Raw genomic sequence first — 26,940 nt, 5'->3', positions numbered from 1 at the left:
TTATCCATATGTAGCATTTGGGGGATGTCATTGGGAGGAATCAAATGTCATGGGTAATATCACCCATTGCAGTGCCAATGGAGTCAAAGAATATGCTATGACATGATAAACAGTGTCATTAAATGTTCTACTTGACTAAGAATTTGGATACACATTTGAGACTTCTGGAATACACATTGTAAAGGTTTTACGTGGTGCAAAGTAAACCTCATGACTTTGTGTAACTGATCCCATTCCACAACTATAAGAAAATTGACAAAAGGAGAAAAAGTCCTTTGATCACTTTGCTGATGAGAAGACGTAGTGGACAACCCCTTCATGTAGAACCAAAATGGCAGCTCTTAGATAGGAAAGAAAGTGATTCTGGGGCAGAGTCTTATGTTGTCTCCCTTTATGAGGGTCCGATACTTTTTATTTTCACTTGTAGACAGATAAGGTGCCACCTTGGACTTCACCCCTTGTCTGAATCAGGTTCCCACGTGTGCTGAAGTTGGTGATACAACCTTCACTTCTAAAAGTATAAGGAATGTATGCTGTGTTCTATGTTATAAAATCTCAGGAATAATATCTTGGACTGAAATGTAAGTATTCATAATGAAGAGGTAAACAAAGCTAATTTTACACTGAACGTAATGTTAAGTGTAAAAATAACAACATTTGAAATGACGAAACTAAAAAATAATAGTGCATTATTGTACATGTGTTTCTTAAAAAGCAAATTATTTGCTAATATATGTATTCTTTTTTTAATGTGCTTTTGCCTTCTCATGAATTTAGCAGTACCTAGAGAATGACCACATGACGCCCAGCTAAACACATCACCCCATTATTTGCACTTACCTGTCTCCACTTTCAAAAGTATACTTTACAAATGGGGGGAACCACTCAAACCACCGAGCACAATTTCAACCCTCCTCGCTCTCCACACCTGAGCTGGACCATACTAATCACAGCCACAAGTCCTTTCCTTTTTGTTGTCATCCATTTCATGGTTTTTGTAATTAAATTTAAAACATTGGAATGTTTTGCTCTGTTCATTTTCTAACTTGGTTATTGTCAGTAACATATCTTTTGACCTCTTCTTTTTCAGTAGTCAATTTTTCCAGGGTTCATTTTACAGTGTAACTTGCCTCTAGGTACAGTTTACATCATAAAGCCCTTAATTGTGATTGCTAGTCTATTTCAAGCAACCCCAATATTGACAGCTAAAAGAACTGAGCCTCAGGAGGACAAAGTGATTTCCAAAAGATCACACCATTTAGTCAGCTGGAGAAGACAGGAATAGAAAATCAGCAACTCAGCCAGAAGTCAAAGCATCCTCCTTGTTGAGGCACCCCCTTCTCTTCTTAACAGTTATTTTCCTAAAGACTTTATTCCAGATAATAGGCAGAGAGGGGCCAATGTGGAACCTTGGCCTAAAAAGAAGGTGAAATGGAAAAGACAATGTCATACTGTCAATCATAAACCCGCCCAAAAAGATCTGACCCGATCACCCATTGGAAATATGGCTTATATAATTCGAGACAAGTAAAAACCATAACTGAAAGGAATTTTAGTTATAAAGTATGCAGAGAATCACCTTTGCACTAAAAGGCTTGGACCATATTAAGCAAATAAGCATTACAGATTGCTAGGTGGTGGGCATCCTTATCTACAGGCTGACATAATCGGACATTTCGTAAGCCTGCCAGAGTTGGGCGAGAGGATGTGGTTGGTGTGGAAAAAGCTGCCCAGAAAGAGTCTCCGGCTGACTTGGCGAGTAGAAAGCTAGTTGGCATGGGTACATCAGCATGCAGTATTGTCCCATACTGTTGCGGCCTCACCGCCCTGCCCCGCTGTCCCTGGACCGCTGGTGCCCCGGAAGTTGATTTGTCACACGACTGTCAGGCAGATATAACTGGGCAGGGTGGGCAGGGTGGTCGGCGTGCGACACAGGTAGCCAGACTCTATTTCTCATCTCTCCAGGTGGAGTGGGATTACTTTCTCTAATCCTGCTCTTTACTGTTGTTTTCCCTCTTGAAGTCAAATACTATCTGGCTAGCTGCGCAGTGATTCTAAATAAAAAATAGTTCTGCCTTGTCAGGTGTGTGTAGGATACCTAGTCCTGCATTTTGTTTGTGTGTTCATTCTGTTATTTGCTGTTCAGTATAAACAGTGGAGTAATTTTGCCTACAGAACAGGGGGAGGGGGAATGGCAACCTCATTCTGGACGAGATTACGCGAGGGGACGAGGCAAAGTAACGCAGCCTTTCCTTCATATACTTTTGGAATAAAGTGTGTAAAGAAGTGCAAATTCAAGCCAGCTTTTGGTAGGAAAACTTGCTGCTGCCACTAAACCAGAGTCATCAACACATTTTTCCACCCACTTACATTTCACACAGCCACCTCCATGGCCTATTATGTCGGAAATCAAGTTCTGTTTAGCCAGAGGCTTCAGGTCCTTTTTAGAAAGGATGGACGTTTTTGAGGGATTAAGCTTCAGAAGTGTCTTGTGTTTTTACTAACAAAACTGAGACTAGGACAGGTCTGGAACCTTCAAAGAAAGGACCGTGAGTTGAGTAATGCACTGTAGTGACTAGTTTCCCATAATTCGTTTTTAGTATAATGTGCGACCTAGAACACATTATGGTTTTCCTTTGCTTCACCAGTGCACACTTTTACATTTGCATAGAAGCACACTTTGCAATTGAATGTTTGCATAATTAACGGTACATGTCACACAGTTAGACGACAATTACCCATAATGCCTATTGGCACAGATTGCCAGTTTAAATGTCCATGTATGTCCCATGTCCAGCATGCATGCTTGCTGCATTTCCCTAATTTGATCCTCATGATCCGTCATTTGGTTATGCTTATTTACCATTTAAGCCACCATAACAGACCGCATGGCTGGCAGGGGCAGACAGTCGCATTTTGGTGCTGTGGTATATTGCAAGCACTAGCATTGCCAGTTCCTGGCTGCTTTAGAGACTGTCAGGTGCCTGAGGTTAGGTCTAAACCGGTCCTTGCTCCCTAGCTGCTCCGGCAAGCTAGGCGAGGTTCAATGTGTAGCCCTTCAGGTGCACTGTCGGCTGGGGCAAAACAAAAAGGGGATGGCTGGAAGGTTTTTAATTAATCATAACCACGGGCACAGCTCTGGGAAACCCTCCAGACCATCGTTTTACAGCCTACCGAGCCATTACAGAAGGGGAAAAACCACATGCAAATCAGGTTTGCTCCTACCCCGAAAGGGGCAGTGCAGCCCGAACTGCTAGGTCACATACCTTCTGCACGAGACTACAAGTATCCCCAGACATGTTTCAGCCTTGTTGGGCGTCATCAGTGAGGAGTAGCTTGGGTCTCTGCCCGGCAGACTCGGGACCCACGTCTGAGCATACGCGTCCCACTTGGGGTGTTTTTAGCAAAACAAAAAGGTGCTGGCTGGAAGGTTTTGAATTAATCATAACCACGGGCACAGCTCTGGGCAACCCTCGAGAACATCGTTTTACAGCCTACCGAGCCATTACAGATGGGGAAAACCACATGCAAATCAGGCTTGGTCCTACCCCAAAAGGGCCAGTCCAGCCCGAACTGCTAGGTCACATCCCTTCTGCACGAGACCACAAGCATCCCCAGCACTGTCGGCTGGGGACATCTCAAGAACCTAGAAGAAGACTTTGCCAACTAAAGATGGTCCATTTTACAATAGCATTTCACAGTAAACCGGAGAAAAACATTTACAACAGTACATTAGAAATATCTCTTTTTAGCGTTATTTGCCAAAGCTGTAACACTGTCACTCAGGTATGTCCAGATTGATGCTTCCAAGGCATGTATGTACATGTTTCTGCATATATGTGTATGTTACTGCCCCAATATGGTTTATGGTTTGGGTTGCTGCAACATTAAGAATATATTTTCAAATGGTACCTGAGTAACCACATGTGACTGATCTCCAAACATAGTAGTCAGAAGTACTCAGGTACGGTTGTATTCCCGCTGGGCATATATTTGAGATGTCGAGGTTTGTGTGGGACCAGCCACATTCGAGCGAACCACTCCAAACGTCAAAATAGAGGCTCTCTCAAATAGGTGTGTGAAATCTAGATTTGTGATATTCATAAGCGTTGTTAATAAGATTTGGCAACACATGTTTCGACCTTAGAGGTCTGGGTCAATCGCACTGGTTTGGGTTTGCAGTGCGATCGACCGAGACAACCCGTACCAGCTTCATTAAGGCTCCATCAGTGCCGTGGATTACCCACCTTAAATTACGACAGGGGCCTCCCCCTTCTGACTTTAAGACACAACACGAGCGTCTACATCCTACCTGACTATGATTAGCCTAGAAAAGGACCTCTAAGGTCGAAACACATGTCGGCAAATCTTATTGAAAACACTTATGAATATCACAAATCTAGATTTCACGAACCTGTTTGAGAAAACCTCTATTTTGACATTTGGAGTATTTAGCACAAATATGGCAGGTCTCACACCAACCTCCAATTCTTAACCAAGGACAGTAGGGCACTGTCCTTGGTAGACCACATCCACACGCAGCAGGACACGTACCAATCTCACCCGCAAGAACGGCAGTCCCATAATTCTATTGTCTCAATCCGGCTGTTCAATATATTTGAGATGTCCACATGTAGTGGAATATGGAATATCAGTGTACAGAGACCAAACATTCTTTCCTTGTGAGGGCTGGAGTATCATCACATATGTCTTGATAGAAGGCGATGCATGTGAACCTTTGTGAAAACCTTATGAGGGCAACAATGCTGCCCTGAAACACAGAGAAAGACGAGTCAGCAAAGTCTGGCTACGTGGGTGGCCCTACATCTGGACCACCTCACCAGACTCACTTCATAAGAAATCTGGCAGGCTGGCCAGTAGCTCTGACAGGAATAGCCATTGTAGCTGATGACAAATTGACAACAGTGGAAGATATCCGTGAGACAGTCCGAGGGTTTCAGCAGTGTGCCATTAGGTTGATCCTTCAGCAGGAGTCTACGGTGGAGCAATTCAGCAATCATATAAAAGCTGCAGCTCGGAGGCTGCTGGGAGTGCCTAAACTATCAAGTGGGACGGGACTGATCTGAAAGACTATGGCACTGATGTTGTTGCAACTCACGTCAACCCACAAGGTGATAGGACACTGGTCATAGCAGGAGGGCGATAGGGACCTCACCAGGGTAAACACACGGGTAGCTTTAAGGGAAGGAACCATGATGGTCAATTTCCAGGAGTCAGACAAGAGGGATAAGATCCTGAAAGCAGATGAGCAGCATATAGTTTCATGCCCAGTTTTTACCCCATCTTCTGCTACCATTAGCATGATCTTCTGAGGACATTTTAGTGCTCCACTTTACCCCTTCCACATGGATATGATGCACGGGGTTAGACTGCTGGTTTAATGACATGTATGTGCCCACTATGGGCTGTACAACAGAAATACTGCGTTACACTCTTCTGGGGTAATTAGGTTTGATGTTGGGCACGTGGTGCAAATGGTCTACTGACTGCATTGTTATTGTTCATTGTTTTCTCCAAAAAACTTAAAATCACATTTAAAAACCTAAAAGAAATGTCACAGTAACATCATCAGGTATCAAGATCATCCTTGAGGTACATCCATTCCTAGGGAAATACTGCATTTGAACTGTTTGTATATCTCGTGCACATTATTTCACAGTTTTTAAAATACAATGGATTCATAGTAAATTGACTACTGGTATCCTTAGAAACAATATTTTTCACTATTTTGCCTAAATGCAGCAATATTTCAAGTGATACATGAACACTGTGAAACAAAGTGAAAAATTATGGATTCCAAAGTTGTCCAGTGTAGTTGGAACTCGTGATGTTGATTGTAGAAATGGCCTGACATTTTTTTGAAGGATTCAACAAAGATCAGCATGGTGGCATGGCCAAGATGGCAACGCTGCAGTGCCAACTTACGATGCCTTCCTGAGCAAGTGATGAAGCCCAGGAGGTCCCTGTCTTAGTGTGAGCATTCCGGTTTGGCAGAGACTGTGGTTCGGGAAACCGAGGAAGCGGTCGCTGGTAGCCCTCTTCCTGAGGCACCGGCAGTAGTGGCAGATGGCCCAGATGGGAGGGCAAGAACGAGAAGGCCCAGAATACGAAAGGAAGCCTTTGATGTGCTTATTACCTTCCCTGCGGAAGGGCTATTCGCTCTGGAGTCGTGGTGGTTAGGTAGATTAAGGAGACATGAAACACTATAAGTGAAGGGAGACTGTGTGGGCTGACGGTAATACAGCAGGTCCATCTTCCCCACACTGAAGCCGAACGCTTGCATGGAGTGGAAGCTTAACTACCAGCCACTTTATGATAAAATATGCAACAAACCCAATAGCAATAATGGAGGTGTAGGATTGCAACTACTAATGCAGGATAATTGTAAAATTCCTCTTGGCAAAGTTTGATTATTCTGCATATCTCCTCACTAATCCTCCAACTCTTGTGCCTGGTAAATAAAATGGCGGCTGGGACGAACAGAAAAAAGGAAAAACAACCTGAGCTGGACTTTTTCTCACCATGCAGGAGACACTCTAGCCAGGGGGAGTCTCATGCCACCTCGCCTTCCAGAGATCCTGTGTTGGCAGCATTGTGACGAATTGAGAAATCCATATCTAGATTGGACAACAAGTCCGATACATTGAACGAGAAAGTGGCACACCCCGATGCACAAACCTCTAACCTGCGGCAGAGAATCTCTGAATTAGATCAACTGCTGCGCAAATGGCTCCAGTAATGAAATAAATAGGAAAAGAGCTGGAATCAGTTATCAAGGGCAACAAATCCATTAAAAATAGACTTGAGTACCTTGAAAATGTGGTGCCTGCCAAACAAATTAAGGTCTTCAGGTTGCTGGCAGGTGTGGAGGGAAAGGGCCCAATCTCACTTGCCCCTGAATGGCTTCCTGAAATGCCAGAGCACGAGGTGGATGATGATCCCTTATTCGTTGACAAATGCCATTGAATTAAAGTTCGCCCACCTGGCAAGCCTTCTCAGGTAGTGGGTGAGCCCTACACTAATTATTAAACTATATGACATCAGAGATAAGGAGAGAGTCCTGAGTGCCGCAACCACGTAGGACTTGGGTTGTTTTACTGTAACGGACAAAAACGTGACAGAGAAAAACGCAGCAATTTTGGCTGAAAAAATATGGTTTAGTTGTTACGGTAAAACAACCCAAAACAAATTCATTACCTGCTCCCACACCCCCTTACTTACCTTGCGACAGCACACTTCGCTGTGTGCCGCTGACTCCCTGTGTCCCTGCAACGTCTGTTCCCATTAACTTCCGTGATCAGGAACCGGCGCTGCAGGGTCCTTTTCTTTTTTTCTTTTATTAACTCTATGCAAACGGCTGTGGGGGACACCTCGCAACCCCCGCTGACATTATAGTGAAGAAGGTACTCGTTAATACTCTTTAAGAATGCCTTTTGCATCGAGTTGTGTAGAGAGTCCCCATGGAATGCTCTGGGACTGGGGAGTGAATGCTGTCAGTTACAGCAGCCCCCCCCCCCCCCCACCTCCCCACCCAGCAGTCGTCAGTCGTAGGAATTGCTTGGAGCGGTTACTGGAAACGAACACTGAGTCGGTGGCTAGATGAAAGGTTTTCTAAGACACACATTGTTCAGCTGTTACCTCAGTCCCCAGAGACGATGTTGCCACGCGCGCGAGGCCCGGCTGGAAGCAGAGAGACATCAGAATGGCTACTTAGAAACTCAACCGCCGTCCAAAATTTTGGAGGGCATTTTGCAGTCCCACACAAGTTGAGGGGGACAATTCCATGCACCCAGAGTCGGATTGGCGTATGGGGCAAGGGCATGGCCCGCAGGGCTGGCCCAACATGCGAGTGTGGGCCCGTTTGTGTGGGCCATAGTCGGTCGGTTTGATGAGTCGCTATATACTGTGCAGCTGTAAATTTGTTTTTAAATGATAACACATTTTTACTAAAACAACCCCATAGCTAGTATTCACTGGACGTGAAAACTAAGAATGGCAGTTTGCAATGGTGGGCCTCCTTTTATTGGTGGCCGGTTCGATTTCTGCCTGCCTGCGCGCCCTGCCCAAGAAATAATATCCATGTGCATCAATCATACAAATACATGTGTGAAAAAAGAAACACATGCCTGACCTTGGACATGAACTCTAAGGCGCTAGGCAAGTTTAGAATGTCGATTTGGTGCGAGAGGACTTGCCAGACTATAGGCACTTGATCCTGAAATCAACCACGGGCGAAGCGAGTGAAACTACATGCCCATTCAATCCTTGGCCTCTCTGCCGAGGGAGGTGGAGTGGGAGGCAGTATGCCAGGTGTGTGCTAGTTGTGATAGATGGCGGCAAACACGCAGCTAGGCAACTGAATCACGTGATACATCGACGGGACTATAATACCAGGCACTGACCTACTGAAGTCTAATATTACCACTGATCCGGAACAGCTGAGCCCACGTCACTAGGAAGTCCCCCGGTCTATGCTGGCATTGCTCCCCCACCTATTCTTGTCCTCCCTCCTCGCCCCTCCCTCCGCGGCGAGACTAGGTCAGGCAGTGAATAACAGCACGCAGAGAGAAGGATGGCAAAGCAAGGCCCTGCGCGGATTATGTTTCCAATAATCCCCGTACCAACTAAAGAATGGGGCCCTCTGGGCCAAGGAGACATAGAAACAGCCCATGTATTGGCAGGTCATCTGATTTATTTGGATTCTATAGATGTGGTTTACTATAGTGTTTGCCCCAATCCTTGCAGGGCTTCGGTGAGCTGCAGAAGAAGGTTGTGGAAAACAAGGGGCATTCGAGCAGGGAGGTGGTGAGTGGGTGCTGGTGTGGCGCGTGGGGGACATAGAGCGGGAGACAGCGGGACACCACCCGAGTCCAGAGCACTGGTGATCACTGACAAAGACAGAAAGGGGCCGGGAAGCAAGGGGCCATGAAAAGGGGGCGGGGCGCTGCTCCGCTGCCAATCCTAGCAGAGATTCAAACTGATATTCTGTTGGTTAAATCCAAACATTTTAAACAGCTACAGTTTAAAGATGAAATAAATGGAATTGACGGCAAGTTTCTCCTTAGCAGTTCAGTGTTGTTGGCCAAAACCCCATATGACAACAACTTGATCCACCAGATACAGCAAACATCAGCTCTGGGTTCTGACATTCTCGGTACAAAATTTGGCCTGGCACCGTTAAAAAAAAGTGTCCCACAATCACAAGTCGCTTATCATTCATTTTGGCAAAAACAGTAGTAATGGAGGGAATGTTTTTGGTAAAAATATGTAGGACGCAGAGAGCCCTGTTCCCTTGTAGGCCAGCCTGAGCCTGCTGTCCCCCAGGGCTGTATGTATCATCCCCGGACACTTGTGTACAGAGCAGCGTTCTGAACCCAAGTGCTCTTTGGCAACGCGACCGAAGTTGGATAGAGCAATACAGGGGTCATTATTGCCATTGGCAGGCCCAGGTTTTTAAGTCCACGTGGTAAGCAAGCTTGTCAGGGATGATGCAAATGGTTACAGATCTGGGATGCTGGGTTAATGGCGGCTGTCCTCCAGTACTGCAGCTCCCATCGGTCAGCATGCAAAGTGTTATCACTAATGTTGCCTCTAAGTCCTGCATTAAAAATATGGGTTTGAAGAAGGCTTTGAATGAGGGTCTGACTAAGCCTGTAAATTGGCACTATATTAAAGAAACGATTTTACAGGTTCTTAATCAATGCAAAAGCAGTTCTGACTTTATTGCATGGGTTGAATCCTCTGACAAGACCATATCACAATTGCTTTCCGACAAGGTTAACAAAATGTCCCAAACTTGTCTGAACGCTTGTCTGCATGCCTGATGTAGCCCCTCATGCCATGAGGGGAGGCTTTTCCAGTTGCATGCACTCATGCCTACCTTATCACACTACTTATCTGGCTTTCCTAAGCACATTCCACCTTTATGGCCATTCCAATGTTGCATCTTTACTGACTTGTACCTGCATATTGATGTAGCCCCCCCCGCACTACAAGGTGAGGCATTCCAATGCTGCATTTTACTACTTGTACCTGCACTTCCCCACCCTACTTTCTTGTTATAGCACTTGCATGCCCCGAATGGCCCTTGGCCTACTAGGAGCGCTTCTGTTTGTTCTCCTCCTCCCTGTTCCCCCGAATGTTGTCCCGATGCCTTCTCCTTACATCCCTTGCACAATCCGAATGTCTCAAGGCCTAATAGGAATGTTTCTGTTTTGTTTGTTAACGCTACCTTGCCCCCCCCTTTCTTGTTTTGATGTACCTTGAAGCACCATGTGATGTATAGATGCACTACAAACAACCAATAAATTAATTAATACATAGAAATTAAATAAACTGATCCAATGAATCTCCAAGAGTCTATTTCCATGTCAGACATAGCATGTCGAATTAAGTTGCATGAAAATATTACTACACTAATTGTTCACCTGGAAACCAGTGGCTACCAGCCTGTTCCCATCTCTTCAGCCTCTGGTCCTGTCTCAGGATTGGCAACCGTAGCCCCCTTGGGAAGATCTCTGTCACCCTCCCAAAAAACTCAGAATACTTCAGAATCTATGTGTAATCTGCTTTTTTCGCTGTTTGGAAAGGATATCCGGGTGAAGAAGTCCAGTATGCCTGAGGCCACTGACTCTTTCCAGAGAGGATTTGTGATGGACCGAAGAAACATTGTCATTACCAATATAAATAAACCAGAGCGGACTGAAACCAGAGAGGTGCTTAGAAACAAAGTCCTCTCCTGGTTACACACTAAAGCTGGTCATGGCTGTATTAGAGCCAAAGACTTTAGAGTCTTGCAGAGGATGCAAATTAAAGATTGGTGCTCTGGGAATGACACAGACTGTATTATTATTGGTTTGTGGCCAGACCAATTTGCCTTCGTTCTTGAGTCTGAATAACAATTTGAGTGTCCTGACACCGGGTCCAAGTTAAGGATTATACTGAACTGATATTTCTTCCTTATTTCTGCTTTTTAAATGTTGTTTGTGCATAGGTTTGGGCTAGTGCCCTTATACCTACGGGCCTGCGTAGCGTATCAGCGCTTTACACGTAATAAGTAAAATAAAATAAATAGACTGTGATCCGTGCAGCGAGGGATGGAAAGAAGTTCTCTATAGATGAGCTGAGGTTCCCGGATGGGAGGCCGTGTGGAATCTGGAGGTGGGGAAAGACGGACTTAGGTTGCTGACGTTTCCCAACAAGTTGGAAACAAAGGGGTAGCGTCCTGCCACATATATTTTCATACAGTAATTTTTTACCTTTCTGATTACTGTGAGACTTTTCTCATTTCACATAATTGTGTATCCTAGAGACTGTGAAATTGTGCTATTTACAGTACAGAGGTACAAAGGAATAATGCACAAAAACACAGGTGACTCTTAGCTTATTTATTCAGCTAATATCACAAAATAGAAAAAATGGAAATCAATTGCCCGTGATATTACGGTAGTTTTGTAGAACAACACTTTTCCAGCAGTTTAGTGTACATGTAAAAGTAGGAGTCTGAATACAGTAGAATAAAGCCACAGTGCAGAACTCTCATGACATGAACTTGAAAGTGCCCAAAAAAAAACCTTGTGCATAAAATTAGTACAATAAACAAGTACAGTAGGGCACAGACAATATCGCATTTGTAGACATTACTTCTTTACAAACATCATCCTAATACTGGTATCAAATGGTATATTGGATGTCTTTCAAAGAGGAGAAAACCAAGTCTTTGGTCTTTACAAACATCATCCTAATACTGGTATCAAATGGTATATTGGATGTCTTTCAAAGAGGAGAAAACCAACAGGGTAATTCATAGAATCCAGCGCACCAGTAGCGCACGCGGCTGGCGCACAGCGTGCGCCTGCGATAGTCTGCGCCAGGCACGTGCGCTAAAACTGATTTCCGCGCACAGCGTATTCATGGATTTCATGCTCCCAAACCAGCCGTGGCGCAGAGAATCGCAGCGAGCCTGCAGCAGCGCCAGTAACGCCCCCAAGAACGCCCTCGCGCAAGGAAAAGCCATCAAAATCGCCAAATCATCGCTAAGGGCTGCGCTAACCCTGGACCACTTCACAGGGCAGGCAAACAAGGAAAGCAAAGCGGGCAATCTTCAAATCAGGAGTACGCGGGAAGTTCTACACGCGACTAGGCAGGGAACGTGAATTACAGGGGTACGCGGGAATTATCACACGCGAACAGCCAGGGAACGCGTATTACAGGGGTACGCGTGAAGTAGAACACGCGATAGGCCAGGGAACGTGTATTACAGGGGTACGCGTGAAGTAGAACACGCGATAGGGCAGGGAACGTGTATTACAGGGGTACGCGGGAATTATCACACGCGAACAGCCAGGGTGCGTGTATTACAGGGGTAGCGGGAAGTTCAACACGCGATTGGCCAGGGTACGTGTATTACAGGGGTACGCGTGAAGTAGAACACGCGATAGGCCAGGGAACGTGTATTACAGGGGTACGCGGGAATTATCACACGCGAACAGCCAGGGTGCGTGTATTACAGGGGTAGCGGGAAGTTCAACACGCGATTGGCCAGGGAACGTGTATTACAGGGGTACGCGTGAAGTAGAACACGCGATAGGCCAGGGAACGTGTATCACAGGGGTACGCGGGAATTATCACACGCGAACAGCCAGGGTGCGTGTATTACAGGGGTAGCGGGAAGTTCAACACGCGATTGGCCAGGGTACGTGTATTACAGGGGTGCGTGGGAATTATCACACGCGAATAGGCTGGGTGGGCCCTCACAGGTGTACCCTGTACACCCTCCACGGCCCCTGCAGGCAGCCCACAAAACAGGGGACTACCCTGCACACCTGATCATGTCCCCCTGCACCCCCATCCACCAGGGGCACCCTCCACCAGGCCCCCACCCATGTCTCCCACCACCCCCACCCCCCAGCAGTGCAGGGGCACCTGCCATCAGGCCCCCACCCATGTCTCCCACCACCCCCATCCACCAGGGGCACCCTCCACCAGGCCCCCACCCATGTCTCCCACCACCCCCACCCACCAGCACTGTGGGGCACGTGGCCAGCAGGCAGTCAGGCAGCAGCAGATGGCAGGTGGGAGCGTGCTCAGGGCTCTGGGGGACTGTAATTTGGCCTCCTGGCCAGGAGCGTGGTCTTTCGTGTTTGAACGCGTGGACAGCCTGATAGGGAGTGATTTTGCACGTGAAAACCCCACACTCAGCGAATCGCGCGAAAACCCGTCACCAGCATATGTGCGTCTATAGTTACCTGCACGTGCAGTGTCAAAGCGTGTGATTGGTGAAAATGGATCTACACGCAGGAGTGACAAAGCGTGTGATTGGTGAAAATGGATCTACACGCAGGAGTGACAAAGCGTGTGATTGGTGAAAAGTGAGCTACACGCAGGAGTGTCAAAGCGTGTGATTGGTGAAAAAGGATCCACACGCAGAAGTGACAAAGCGTGTGATTGGTGAACATGGGCCAAGCACGTACACGCCGTAAGTGACGCTGTACGTGTGGGCCTGTATATAAGGTAGTGTAGAACACCATTTCCTTGTACGTGCTTTTCGTGGAGAGCGAGTGGGTGAATTCTGTACCTCTTGTCGTTTCACACGCGATTTACTTCACGGCGTTTCCAGTTCGTACTCCCTGTTACCTCTGACAGCTTTTTCTCTTTTTCCTCTTGTACTGGTTTACCTGGGCCTGTTCCCTCAAACAGTGTCCCCTTCTACTGTTGTCCTGTCTCCTCAGACAGCGTACACATCTTCTTTTGGCGGGGGTGTTGCCAACCAAACGCGCTCATTTTTCACGCTCTTTTACCTGGCAGACGGTGAGTCACGCACGTATCTAACTTCTGTGCTTGCCCCGTGTGTAGCCTACCCCTTCAGAGGTCATTCTAGGCTGCGTGTGACACGCATACGTTCATTGTGTTACTGGATGCCACAGCGTAGTGCAGGGTTTTCCATCAGCACACGTGGTCTAGGAGGGGTATTGTGCACGTTCCTTAACTTTTCTGGGGTGCCTGTGCGTTGCGTGACCCGTCATCTTTCCCCAGGGGTGTCATATAGCCTTGCCACTGCACTAGGGTACGAATACCATCTGGTACCCAACCCCTTTGACACCCAATTGCCCAGGACAATTGTGCACACCGACTCCCATACGCACAATAACATCAGTGCCATGGTTGGGAGGCGTGCAAGCCGTAAGGGTGGCAAAGGTGGCCGAGCCACACGTGGTGGCCGTGGAGGATCCACTAGGGGACGTGGTTGTGACTTGCAGGGTGCCCCTGTCCCCCCCAGTCTGGAGGACCAGTCAGGGACACCCATGCCCCCCCCCCAGTTGAGGGTCATGTGGCTGATACCAACCCTGATCAGCCCTTGTCGGACCAGCCCATTGTGGCAGCAGACCTGTCCGAGGGTGATCCCATCGCTGACATCCAGGTCAGCAGGTCCACTGCACGTGCACCGGTGCACATTGGTGTCATCAGGGCACGCGCATCTATGCCAGATAGGTCATCTGCTGGCCCCCGTAGCCAGGGTGTGGCTCCATCCACCCCACCTCTCATACACCCTGCCAAGACTGTGTCGGTCCTAGTTCATGCACCTCAGATCAGGCCTGACCCCATCCCACTACCCCCAATGCCTGCACCTACTCCCATGCTGAGTGTGCAATCCCACACACCCAGTACTGAGTCCACCACGGCTCCTGCCCCTAGTGTCCACAGCGGCGTAGGACACTCTGGATCCCCACCCCCTTCCAAGCGCAAGAGGAAGAGTGCACGTCCGGCACAGGCTGATTCCCCAGGCACGGCTGCACAGTCCGGCCCATCAAGGAAGCCAAGCTTCACAGACGCCGAACTGAATGCACTTGTTCAGTATGTGTCAGATCATGATAGGGAAATGGTCATCGTTGCAGGGTCCAAGACCACACATGCCAGACGCCAGGCACACTGGCAGACCATTGCTGACAGAATAAGTGCCCTTGGAGTAGTGAGGCGCACAGCTAGTGATTGCCAGAAGCGCTGGAATGACCTTAAGCGCAGGGCAAAGGATAAGCTGGCCTCAAGTCATGCCGCAACCTTGGTGACTGGAGGTGGGTCCCCAGCACAGGAAATAGAACTCACACCACACGAGTCCGTAGCTGGATCCTACGTCACCGAGGGACAACTCCAAGGTGTGGGAGATCTCCCTGATTACGAGGCATCATCCGGTGAGTGCACATGCATGTGTGTATTATCCATGTGCATGGTGTGTGTGTGAAGCATTCATGTTGGGTGCCTGTCAAGGGGGTGTGTGGCAGAGTTGATAGTGGCACCCATGTGCCTCATCCAGTATGTTCAGTGCAACACCATCTGCCCACAGCACTATCCCAACTGGCAACAGTGCACATATGGCCCTACACCATGGAAGTTGCCCTTGAATTGTCATTTTGTCACTACATTGTTGCTCATACTCCCCTGTCTATTCATCTGATGTCTTACATACCATTCCTATACTTTCCCCCAGCCAATCAAGTTTCATCTTCACATGCCTGACATGCAATGATACCACATGCTAATGCGTCCTCTGTATATAAATGCCAACCAACATGCTGTCATACTGTGGATGTTGCCTTGACATCCACCTCCTACCTGTGTGCTTTGGTACCGTCTGGTTTCGAGCCCCATTCCCTCACACTCCATGCTGCTCTTCATGGTCTATCTTCCCTGACTTCTACAGTTCAGACCATCGTGCCCTACTCACGACACCTGCTTGCTAACAGTCAAATGAGGGCACCCTGCCCTCCAATGCGACCCACCCTATTGCTGACAAGTGCATCTGAGCCTACTCAAAGCCAACTCTCACTGACATCTGCTCATACATGCCTTTGCCTGTCCCATAGACCCTTCACATGGTCCCTGTCCTCTCTCCTTGCTCCTCTTCCACCATCAATGGTGGGACCCGTTGGGGTGTACTCCTGGCCTCCTTCCAATCCTCAGAGGCCACAATTGATGTGCATGGTAATGGGAGCATCTCAGTCCAAGGCCCTTAGGCCAACCTCATTCTCCTTGAGAAATGCTAGCCACATCTCATCAACTTCCTTTCCTCTCCTGCTGTCCCCCCTCCTCTCTCCTCATCAATCCTGCACTGCCTCCCTGCACCCTCCCATGATCCTTCTCCGCCTCCCACTCCAACTCCTACACATGCTGCACCTCTGATCTCTAGCACTCCCCGTAAGTCCTCCAAGGCTGTCAACCTCCTCCACAATTACACTCATTTCACTGTGGCTGCATCAGGCATTCCTCCGATATCTGTCACTTACATGAGGTTATGCACCTTGACATCCTTGGTCTCATGGAAACATGTCTGACGGCCAGCTCTGTCTGCATCCTTCACACACTCCTACCTGATGTTCAGGAGACCCTCTCCTTGGCCCGCCACTACTGTGCAGGGGGGGTGTGCCCTTGGCTACCCTGAGGGTATTCCTGCCACTGTCACTCCTACTTAGACCTACTCCACTCTGGAATGGCTTGTGTGACGTCTCTCTCTACCACACCTTGACATTCACAAACTGTGCGTACTGTGTCTGGGAAAACTGGTCAAATGTACTACTTCCTTTCTGAGTGTCCTCACCTCTCCTCCTCACTCATGTCCCCAGACACAGAAATCCTCTTCCTTGTTGCTGTACGCATCCACCTGCATGCTTGTTGACCCCCCCACGTGACCTTTCTGTGACCTCAGCAACTCCCTCTCACCCTCTAGACTCCCGTCTGTCCCTACTCATTCTGCAGGGCACACTCTTGATGCTCTGATCTCATCTGACTTTCCCCTCTCCGTCCATCTCTGCACTCCTCTCTCCTGGAGTGATCACATTCTCCTCTCCTCCCAGCTCACCCTCACCACCCCACAGGCAAAGCCACCCTCACCACTGTCACACACCTTCTTGGTATTCCAACCCATGAAGTGTGTGTCAGTCGAGGCTCATGCTGCCAAAATCTCCCCCCCATCCAGCTCCCCCTTAGGCTCACTCCCATCCTGACAGGGCCCACTCCATGCTCCACTCTATGTCAGGTACACTGGATGTCTTTGCCACGGTCATGACCACCTGTCTGAAGCCCCATGCCAATGCAGAGTCCTGGCATGACTCGGATCTTGTGAACCCAGACCACAGGTGCCGGGTGGCAGAGAGGGAATGTCCTGCATCATGCTCATCCTCTGGCAAACTGGCCTGCCACATGCTCCAAAGGCAATAGCGCCTCACCCTTTTCACCAAGATGAGATCCCCAATCCAAGGGCACATATCTGCGGCATGTGACAACTCTGCAGGACACATAGAAATCTGCAAGGACCTTGCCGAGCCAGATGCAGTGTGTACCTCCCCTGTCCCCTCCGAGCCCACAGCACTGCATGATTGTCTCTGTACCCCTATAGGCCACCCCCCCCAGCACTTGTCTGCACCTAACACCATCTGCCCTTGACGTTAAGTCCTACTTAGCTTGTACAGCACTTCCAGCCGCCACTTCCCCTTGCACTTCATTGTGCCACCCACCCCTGCACTTGCGTGACATGAATGACACCAGCACCAGTAGGATTGTTGACTGGCATCCCCTACTGCCCCACCACCCCTCAGTGCTCCGCTGTACCTTCATACATTTCTGGACCGGTGCTTCACGAATGCTATATGATTCCTTTACAGGTGATGGGGAGGTGGAATCTCATTGTTTACTGCATTTTGTTGATGTAGACAAGGCACTGTGCATCGTGGCCAATTTGGACTAGCAGATCCATGTACAACATGTTAACTTATTGATGTGATGATGCAATGTCAGGACCAGAGTGGTAGAAATCCAAAAAAGTTGCCCTCCTCTCCCTCTTCACTTGGTGGCTATGTCACATGCCATGTGTGTGATGGCATGTGCCTTTGACATGGCAATCACCGGCCAATGTGTGATGGCAGTGCTAGGCAGCATGGTGAGCAGGCGTTGCTCTCCAATCTGTACATTGTATGCCCTGAGCCTCCCCTACAGACCCAGTGATGGTGAATGCATAGGAGGTCTCCCAGTCATGTGGGACATGTGTCGTAGAACTACTGCCTCTGTTGTTCATCAGCCCTTGTTGCATGCCATGGTGCTAATGCCTGTTTCCATTTTTCTCTTTCATGTCTTTGCAGGGGACGAAGCACTTGTTGATGCTGGGGATGTGGTGGTTGAGCCGTCCCAGGAGGGCAACCCGGGCCGACCTTCCACAAGTGAGGGACGTGGTGTGTTTGTGGGTGAAAACCCACAAGTGCTGCAGGTCGTGCTGTCGAGGGGTGTCTCTGGGGGTTCCTCCCCCGAGCAGTATTCAGGTGTAGACTCGGAGGATGACACCTATGTGCAGTCGCAGGTGAGTGTTCTTGGGAGAGAATCTCCTCTGTCCGACCCACCTGCAGCCGGGCCATTGCCCTCAATGGGGATGTCAGTGTCGGCAGCTCAGCCTCCGGTGGTTACGGATGCAGGGCCACACCACACAATCTCTGATCCTGTTCCTGGGGCTGCAGATCAGAGAGGGAATGCAGTCCTGCAGCCTGAGGCCTTGCCGGCACAGCAAGGCGCAGTCCGCCTTGCCCCAGGCAGGTGTGGTGCCCGTCAACGTGGTGGCCGTATGCCACCTGGCAATACCGCTTGGGAGCAATCCATCTACGGTATTGCCAACCAACAGGCAGCATCATCCGAGATGATTGCACAGGCCATGGATAGGGTGGCCACTTCCATTGTCCCCCCAGAAAGGCTGATGGAGCGACTGGAGCAGGCTACAGAGTCCATCTGCCAGGCACACAGGGAGGATATGTTGGCGTCCAACAAGGACAGGCGGGCGGCACTGGCGACTCTGCGGGAATCACTTTCCATGGAGTCCCAGCGCCACAGGGAAGGCCTGAGGGAAGAATTCCATCACCTCAGGTCGACCCTGTTAGAGCTTGAGGCTTCATCCCATAGAAGGACAGAGGAGCAGCTGGAGCGTCTGACACGGACGCTCTCGGCCGAGATGCAGGCAACTCGTGCGGAGGTCAGGTCATCCCGGAAGTTACTGCATGGGGACCTCCGCATGATTATAACCCAGAACCAGAACTACCAGACCCGCCTGCTTGCAGCCATGGAGGAGCAAACTCGTGCTTTGCGTGGGCTGCCTCCCATTGTCACACCATCTTCTGAGGCAGCTCCCCCACCTCCTGAGTCAGCTGCAGGGTCTGGCCAGAGCGATAGCGACTCATCTCCCACAACAGAGTAGCCGTGTGGGCCACGAGCCTATGGGGTGTTTTAGTTTCCCATGATCCACACAGGTGGATTGTGGCGTGCATCCTGTCCTCGGACCTCATAGGTGCCCCCCCCCCCCCGCCGGCCCTTTCATGGCCATTTTTTATCTATTTTCTTTTTTCTTTTCCAAGAGTGTTGCCTTGTGTGGGTACCTGGGCATACACTGTATTGTGGCTGGGCACATGCAGGCTTGTCCTGAGTTTGGTTTCGATGCTTGGGTAGCAGACATCCACACCCCTCCTGCTTCCGTTTCCATGGGCTTGCAAAGGGTGTGCCCAAGTGACAGCAAATTACACGGTGACATTGGACTCCCATGAGCTGTTGGCCAGTCCATAGTCAATACTGTGTAGACATTCGTAGTGTACATTGTTGTTGCACCTAACTATGCATGATGGTTTGATATGTGCCTCTACTTACATATGTTGCTCATGTTTTGCAGGTATTTCACACAGTTCTTCACACGGGCATACTCTCTGGAGTCAGACTACATGTCGGTAGATGTGCACTGACACTTTTGCGTGGCGCCATCACTGTACATCTGGACGGTGAGGACATACCAGCAGAATCAGGTAATGAGACTACCATTGATTACATGCATTGTGTCTTGTTTGGGTGGGCTTCAGGGTGGGTTGGTGTGTAATTTGATTGAAATTACTCTTACACAGGTGTGTAGTAGTGGCTCCAGCGCGGTTAGCTGTTCAAGTGCGGCTATGTTCCATTTGGGGCACTGCTATTTGTGACACCGGTGTCATGTTGTGATGGCCAGTTTGTTTGCTCTCACATACCATGACATGGTGTCCTCAGTGGCGGGACTGTGAAGGGAATGGGTGACATGGCAATGTTGTCATGTAGTGAATCGCCTGTGGCAATGCATATTTGATTGATGGAGTTGTGTCTTTTCGTTGTGATGCATTGCTAGTGTATGTGTAGGTAGGGGTGCACACATAGTGACACTTCCATGTTAACAATCTCAGGCTGATGTGTATCTGACAGTTTATTGTCAAGTAATTTTGTGACATTGTCAGGTAGTGTCATCATTGATTGTCAGATGGTATGTGCCAGAGCAGTGTGCACTAGCCAGCACTGTGATTCCTAGGTGAAGAAGTTGGCCACCAGTTGCGTACGGGCTGCCACCCCCCGTGCCCTTTCCCCTCCCATGCGCAGCGGGCGTGCATGTGGTTGTGGATGTGAGGGCACCACCATGTCCACGGGCAGGCCCCGGCGTGTTGCAACGTTGTGCAGGACACATGCTGCCACTATGATCCTGCACACTATTCGGGGAGCATATAACAGCTGCCCGCCAGAACGGTCAAGGGAGCGAAAGCGTGACTTCAGCACTCCGAATGTGCGCTCCACTATGCCCCGTGTTGCAATGTGGGCTGTGTTGTACCTTACCTCGGGTGGCGTGGTGGGGTTCCGGATTGGGGTCATCATGTGGGGGCTGATAGGGTAGGCACTGTCCCCTGCGGAGGTGGTGATGGGTATCATTAGTGGTGTTGTGTCATGACCCAGTATCTGACATGCATGCATGTGCAGTGGCATTCATGCTCACCAAGCAGCCATGTATCTCCATGCTGGCCAGCCTCTAGGTCCCGGCATAGTGTAGACATTCTGTAGATGAAGCTGTCGTGGGTGGACCCGGGATAGTTGGCATATACTGATGTGATTATTCCCTTGGCATTGCATACAACTTGCACGTTGATGGAATGCCAGTGCTTGCGGTTTCTATAGATGTGCTCTGTTGCCCTGGGTGGACGTAGAGCCACATGTGTGCAGTCAATTGCACCAAGCACTTTGGGGAATTGAGCCACACCATAGAATTCCTGGATGCACGTCCGCCTTTCTGCATGAGTCCTGGGGAGATATATGTGCCTGCGGACTGATGGCCGTGCAGTGATGATGTTCAAGACCTGGTGTAGGCAGCGTGACTGCGTGGCCTGTGACACACCACCCACTATGGCACTTGTCCGCTGAAAGGATCCAGTGGCCAAGAAGTGCAGTACATTCAGGACCTTCTGCAGGGGGCTGAGTGCTTGGGAGCACAGGGTGGGTGATGTGAGGTCATCCTCCCACTCACTGACCAGGTCCAGTATGATGTGTGCTGGAAACCTGTACCTCCCATACACCTGGTCATCAGGCATCCCGAATAGGCTGGTTCTGGGTGTGAATATTCTGGCCCTGACTCTCCTCCTCCTCCTCCTTTGGTAGCCCACTGCCACTGCTGCTAGGAACGGTATGTTCATCCTGGCATCTGGCTTGTTTATTGATAAGTGCGCAAATTAATGCCTTGCGCGTGTTCTAGGCGAGCGTGTGACCCTCGCACCCCTGGAATCTAGTTCCCACTCCAATAGCGTGTGGAAATTCCCACGCAGCAGGCATACAGGTGCGCTGACGTACTTGCGTGTGTAAGTGCCCGCGCACCCCTGAAATACACGTACATAGGCCAATGGCGTGTACGCGCACTTTTGGCCAATTACACGCGATGTAATACACGTACATTGGCCAATCGCGTGTACGCGCACTTTTGGCCAATTACACGCGATGTAATACACGTACATTGGCCAATCGCGTGTACGCGCACTTTTGGCCAATTACACGCGATGACACTCTGACGTGCAGTTTTTCCACGTGTGCTCCGTCATCACGTGCTGAGTGGGGAACGCCCGTGCGGATCACGTCAGACGCGCTTACGCGGTGAGGGACTCTGGTCCAATAGAATCGCGTATGCGTGCTGACGCACTTACGCGCTAAGGCCCTTTCCTCGGATTTCACGCTGACGTGCAGGAATTTCACGTGCCAAATCACTCCGTATCAAGCTGGCCACCCGAAAACACACGGAACACCACGCTCCTGCCCAGAAGGCCGAGTTACTGCCCCCCCAGTGCCCTGAGCAGCCTCCCACGTGCTATCTGCTGCTGCCTGCCTGCCTGCCTGCCTGCTGCCACCGTGCCCTGCCATTTGGTGCCTGCACATCAGCCATCTGCAGGGGTCCAGTTGCTGTGTCCACCCCTGCTGGAACTGAAGACTCCCAACTGGGATTACATCGCTCCACAGCCCAGCCCCAGGACTCAGTTGCCCACCCACACCTGCCTCTGGGGTTGCCATGTCGGGCACTTCGACATCTGGCACCAGTGGCAACCCCAGGCCAGAGGGGCAGAGGGGCACCAGCTTCACTGCCACCGAAGTTGGTGTCCTGGTGGAGCATGTCCTGGGGCAGTATGATGCCCTCTTTGGATCGTCCCGCGCCAGCAAGGAAGGACGGGAGAGGATCTGGGCCGACTGTGTGGTTGCCATCAACGCGGAGGGGGTGGCAACCCGCAACGTCCAGAAGATCAAGAAGCGCTGGGAGGACTTGAGGTCCAGGACCCTTGTGAAGGCCCGGCGCCTCGTGGAGGGGGGCCGGGGCCGCATGAGTTCCATCCAGAAGAGGGTCCTGGAACGCGTACGCCCAGCGCTCCACGCCCAGGTCCTTGAGAGGGAGGCCCGTCTGGAGTTGAGCGGTAAGTGTGCAAGCATTACTGTGTGAGACAGGGCATGTTGCGGTGTGCTGGTTCTATGATACTTGCCTGTATGTGTGCCATGGGCCATGTATGCATGTATGTGTGCAGGGACATCATGGTAATGCATGTGCGACCAGTGATGTGTGACCCACATGGTTGTTGCATGTGTTGAAATGTGGCATGGGGAGCCCTATGCAGATTTAGGACATGAGAGCATGCCAGTCTCTGTACCTGGACATGGATGGGGGTGAAGGATGGGTGCTGATGCCAGGTACATATATGGTAGCCATGTCTGTGTGCCTGACCTGCGTGTCTGTGACTTGTGCATGCCATGGATGCATGACACATGTGTGTGACAATGCACAGATTCTGTGACGCACCCAACTAACCCTTGTTTCGCCTGTGTTCGTTGTGTTTGGGGCCAGATGGATGTGACTGAGGTGAAGTGTGTGCATGTGATATGCATGAGCCATGATGCATGTGAGTTACATATCATTGAATGTTTCAAGAGTCAATTGGACATGCATGGAAATGTGCATGGCATGCACCATGCCTGTTACTGTGTGTGTTTTGCCTGGACTGACCCATGTGTTGTGGAGGGACATGATGGAAGTGTACTTTGACAGGGGTGCTCATCTGCTATTGCTTCCTGTCTAGGGGACCATTTTACAGTAGCCTGATGCTTGTGTCCTTTGTCTCCCTCTACGCAGCGGCTAGTGAAGAAGAGGGCGGAGACGGCGCTGTGGAGCAAGGCGGCGGGGATGCCCCCACGGCTGCAGCGGAAGGGGTGGGTGAGCCCCCACAGGGGCCTGCTACGGCGGGAGACGGTGAGGAGCCATCCAGGTTGGTGGTTTGCACAGAGGAGGAGGAGGCCGACACTGGTGCACACATGGGGCCTGGTGGGAGCATCCCTGCTGGTGCAAGTGGTGCAGTCCAGGGCCAGGGGCAGGAGGCAGCACAGGTCACCGTGGAGGTGCCTGTGCATGTCGCTGTCCCTGACCCTGTGAGTGCACCACCATGCACCAGCAGGGATGCCCCGTCCCAGGCCCGTCCGCAGGTAGTGGGGATGTCCATGTCAACTGACTCCCCTCCACCTGCGGCCGTGGGAACCCCTGGCCGCGTGGAGCAGGTCCTGATTGGGGTCGCGATGCGCACGGCTGTGATTCGTGATGACGTGCGTGCTTCCCGGGAGGAGCACGCACGTCATCACGAAGTGCACCGTGCCGACGTGGCCCAATTGGGATCGGCCATGTTCGGGGGGTTCCTGCATGTGTTGGCCAATCTGACGGCCCTCTCCTCCTCTGTGCAGGCTATCCACCGGTCGTTCTCCTTGCCGTCTTCTGGCCCAGATGCCACCATGGCCCCCTGTGGACCTGCCCCGACCAATGCAGCCAGCTCGGTGGGGATCCCATCCCTGCCACAGTTGGGAGTCGGAGGTCCAGCAGGGGTGGACGACACAGCAAGTGGACCCCAGCAGATGGAAGATGTGCCGGCATCATCGGGCAGGGCACGTGCACGACGGCGTCGGTGGTTACCATCAGCCTGGATGCCGTCGTGCTGGCAGAGGCAGTGGCGTCGGAGGCAGCAGCGGGCTCGACGTGGGAGGCATCATGGCTCAGGGCCATCAAGATCAGAGGGGCAGGCATCGGCCGGAGGGCAGGGCAACCCTGGCATGGCGGTGTGTTCCGTGTGGGAGGAGTTTGGCCAGCGGATAGGTGCGGAGCGGCAGCGGGCGGAAGAGGAGCGGCTCGCCATGGCCAGGGCGGAGATCTCCATGCGTCGGGCATTGAGGCGGGCTGAGTGCCTCGAGGAGGCTCGCAGGGATTTTGGTGAGCACATGGGGTTGTCCCTGCGAGACCTCGGGGCCAGGACAGAGTCCCGCCTCCAGGACATTGACATGGAGTTCGAGGATGCCCTGGCCAGCATCACCAAGTGAGCCGCAGGACTAGCCCGCTGCCTTTGTATATAGTTTTTTAGTTAGTTAGTGCTAGGTTTCCTTTATTTATTTTTATTATTTTGGACCGCTCGGACAATGGCCACTTTTTTGTACATATTTATTTTATTAGTTAGTATTAGGTTTCATTTGTGCTGTTGGGCTCATGGACCCTGGAACATTCCTGTATATATTGTTATATTTTGGGAGATACATTTTTTAATTTTTTTATTGTTTACACCATGACGTAATGGTTTTTCTTTGATTTCCTACTACATGGTTTTGCTTTGGACAAATTATATTGATTTTTTAATCCTTTGTTTTTTGGTTTATCATTTTTGTTCTCGGACATGGACCTTTTATTTACTTTGCCACATAGTTGTATGTTTTATTGGTTTACTTGATTTGTGTTTTTAATACATTTTTATATTATCTTACACTTGTGTTATTTTCTCTTTGGTTTCTTACATGTCATGATATGGGTTTTGACATTCACTTGCACCCATTGTGTATGTGTGTGTGACGGACATGTGTTCTTTTGCATACTTGCCTTTGGGGTTGTGTCATGTGATTGCATTCACTATGTGGGTGCATGCAATCCTTGCCTGGGTGTTTGTGCTGGGTATGCTGGCCATTACTGCCATGATTGTGTATCGTCAGGACCTGGGGCCAGGGGGACATGGGTGGGGGCCTGCTGGCAGGTTCCCCACAGTGCTGGGGGTGGGGGTGGTGGGAGACATGGGTTGGACATGGGTGGGGGCCTGCTGGCAGGTTCCCCACAGTGCTGGGGGTGGGGGTGGTGGGAGACATGGGTTGGACATGGGTGGGGGCCTGCTGGCAGGTTCCCCACAGTGCTGGGGGTGGGGGTGGTGGGAGACATGGGTGGGGGCCTGGTGGAGAGTGTCCCTGGTGGATGGGGGGTGGGGGTGGTGGGAGACATGGGTGGGGGCCTGGTGGAGGGTGCCCCTGGTGGATGGGGGGTGGGGGTGGTGGGAGACATGGGTGGGGGCCTGGTGGAGGGTGCCCCTGGGGGGTGGGGGGTGGGGGTGGTGGGAGACATGGGTTGGACATGGGTGGGGGCCTGCTGGCAGGTTCCCCACAGTGCTGGGGGTGGTGGGAGACATGGGTGGGGGCCTGGTGGAGGGTGTCCCTGGTGGATGGGGGGTGGGGGTGGTGGGAGACATGGGTGGGGGCCTGGTGGAGGGTGCCCCTGGGGGGTGGGGGGTGGGGGTGGTGGGAGACATGGGTTGGACATGGGTGGGGGCCTGCTGGCAGGTTCCCCACAGTGCTGGGGGTGGGGGTGGTGGGAGACATGGGTGGGGGCCTGGTGGAGGGTGTCCCTGGTGGATGGGGGGTGGGGGTGGTGGGAGACATGGGTGGGGGCCTGGTGGAGGGTGTCCCTGGTGGATGGGGGGTGGGGGTGGTGGGAGACATGGGTGGGGGCCTGGTGGAGGGTGTCCCTGGTGGATGGGGGGTGGGGGTGGTGGGAGACATGGGTGGGGGCCTGGTGGAGGGTGTCCCTGGTGGATGGGGGGTGGGGGTGGTGGGAGACATGGGTGGGGGCCTGGTGGAGGGTGTCCCTGGGGGGTGGGGGGTGGGGGTGGTGGGAGACATGGGTGGGGGCCTGGTGGAGGGTGTCCCTGGTGGATGGGGGGTGGGGGTGGTGGGAGACATGGGTGGGGGCCTGGTGGAGGGTGTCCCTGGGGGGTGGGGGGTGGGGGTGGTGGGAGACATGGGTGGGGGCCTGGTGGAGGGTGTCCCTGGTGGATGGGGGGTGGGGGTGGTGGGAGACATGGGTGGGGGCCTGGTGGAGGGTGTCCCTGGTGGATGGGGGGTGGGGGTGGTGGGAGACATGAGCAGGTGTGCAGGGTAGTTCCCTGTGGTGTGTGCTGCCTGCAGGGGCCGTGGAGGGTGTACAGGTAATGCCTGGGAGCACACAGCCAATTCGCGTGTGGAACTTCCCGCGCACCCCTGAAATCCACGTACCCGGCCATATCGCGTGTGGAACTTCCCGCGAACCCCTGAAATCCACGTACCCTGCCATATCACGTGTGGAACTTCCCGCGCACCCCTGCAATCCACGTACCCTGACTAATCGCGTGTGGAACTTCCCGCGCACCCCTGAAATCCACGTACCCGGCCATATCGCGTGTGGAACTTCCAGCGCACCCCTGAAATCCACGTACCCTGCCATATCGCGTGTGGAACTTCCCGCGCACCCCTGCAATCCACGTA

The 26,940-nt window shown here is 51.2% G+C and overlaps 1 long non-coding RNA gene across 1 annotated transcript in view; it reads right to left on the bottom strand.

Moving 5' to 3' along the window:
* Nucleotides 1-7,448, bottom strand: part of LOC138503547 (uncharacterized) — a 386,624-nt gene extending 379,176 nt beyond the window's left edge. The window contains exon 1 of the long non-coding RNA XR_011279660.1: nt 7,243-7,448. This is a non-coding gene — a long non-coding RNA (uncharacterized lncRNA). The remainder of the gene's footprint in view (nt 1-7,242) is intronic.
* Nucleotides 7,449-26,940: the final 19,492 nt, after the last annotated feature.

This window comes from Ambystoma mexicanum, chromosome 11 (assembly GCF_040938575.1).
Source record: "Ambystoma mexicanum isolate Mex_15411 chromosome 11, UKY_AmexF1_1, whole genome shotgun sequence".
Lineage (NCBI taxonomy): Eukaryota > Metazoa > Chordata > Amphibia > Caudata > Ambystomatidae > Ambystoma > Ambystoma mexicanum.
This window is presented reverse-complemented; position numbering and strand designations above follow the sequence as displayed.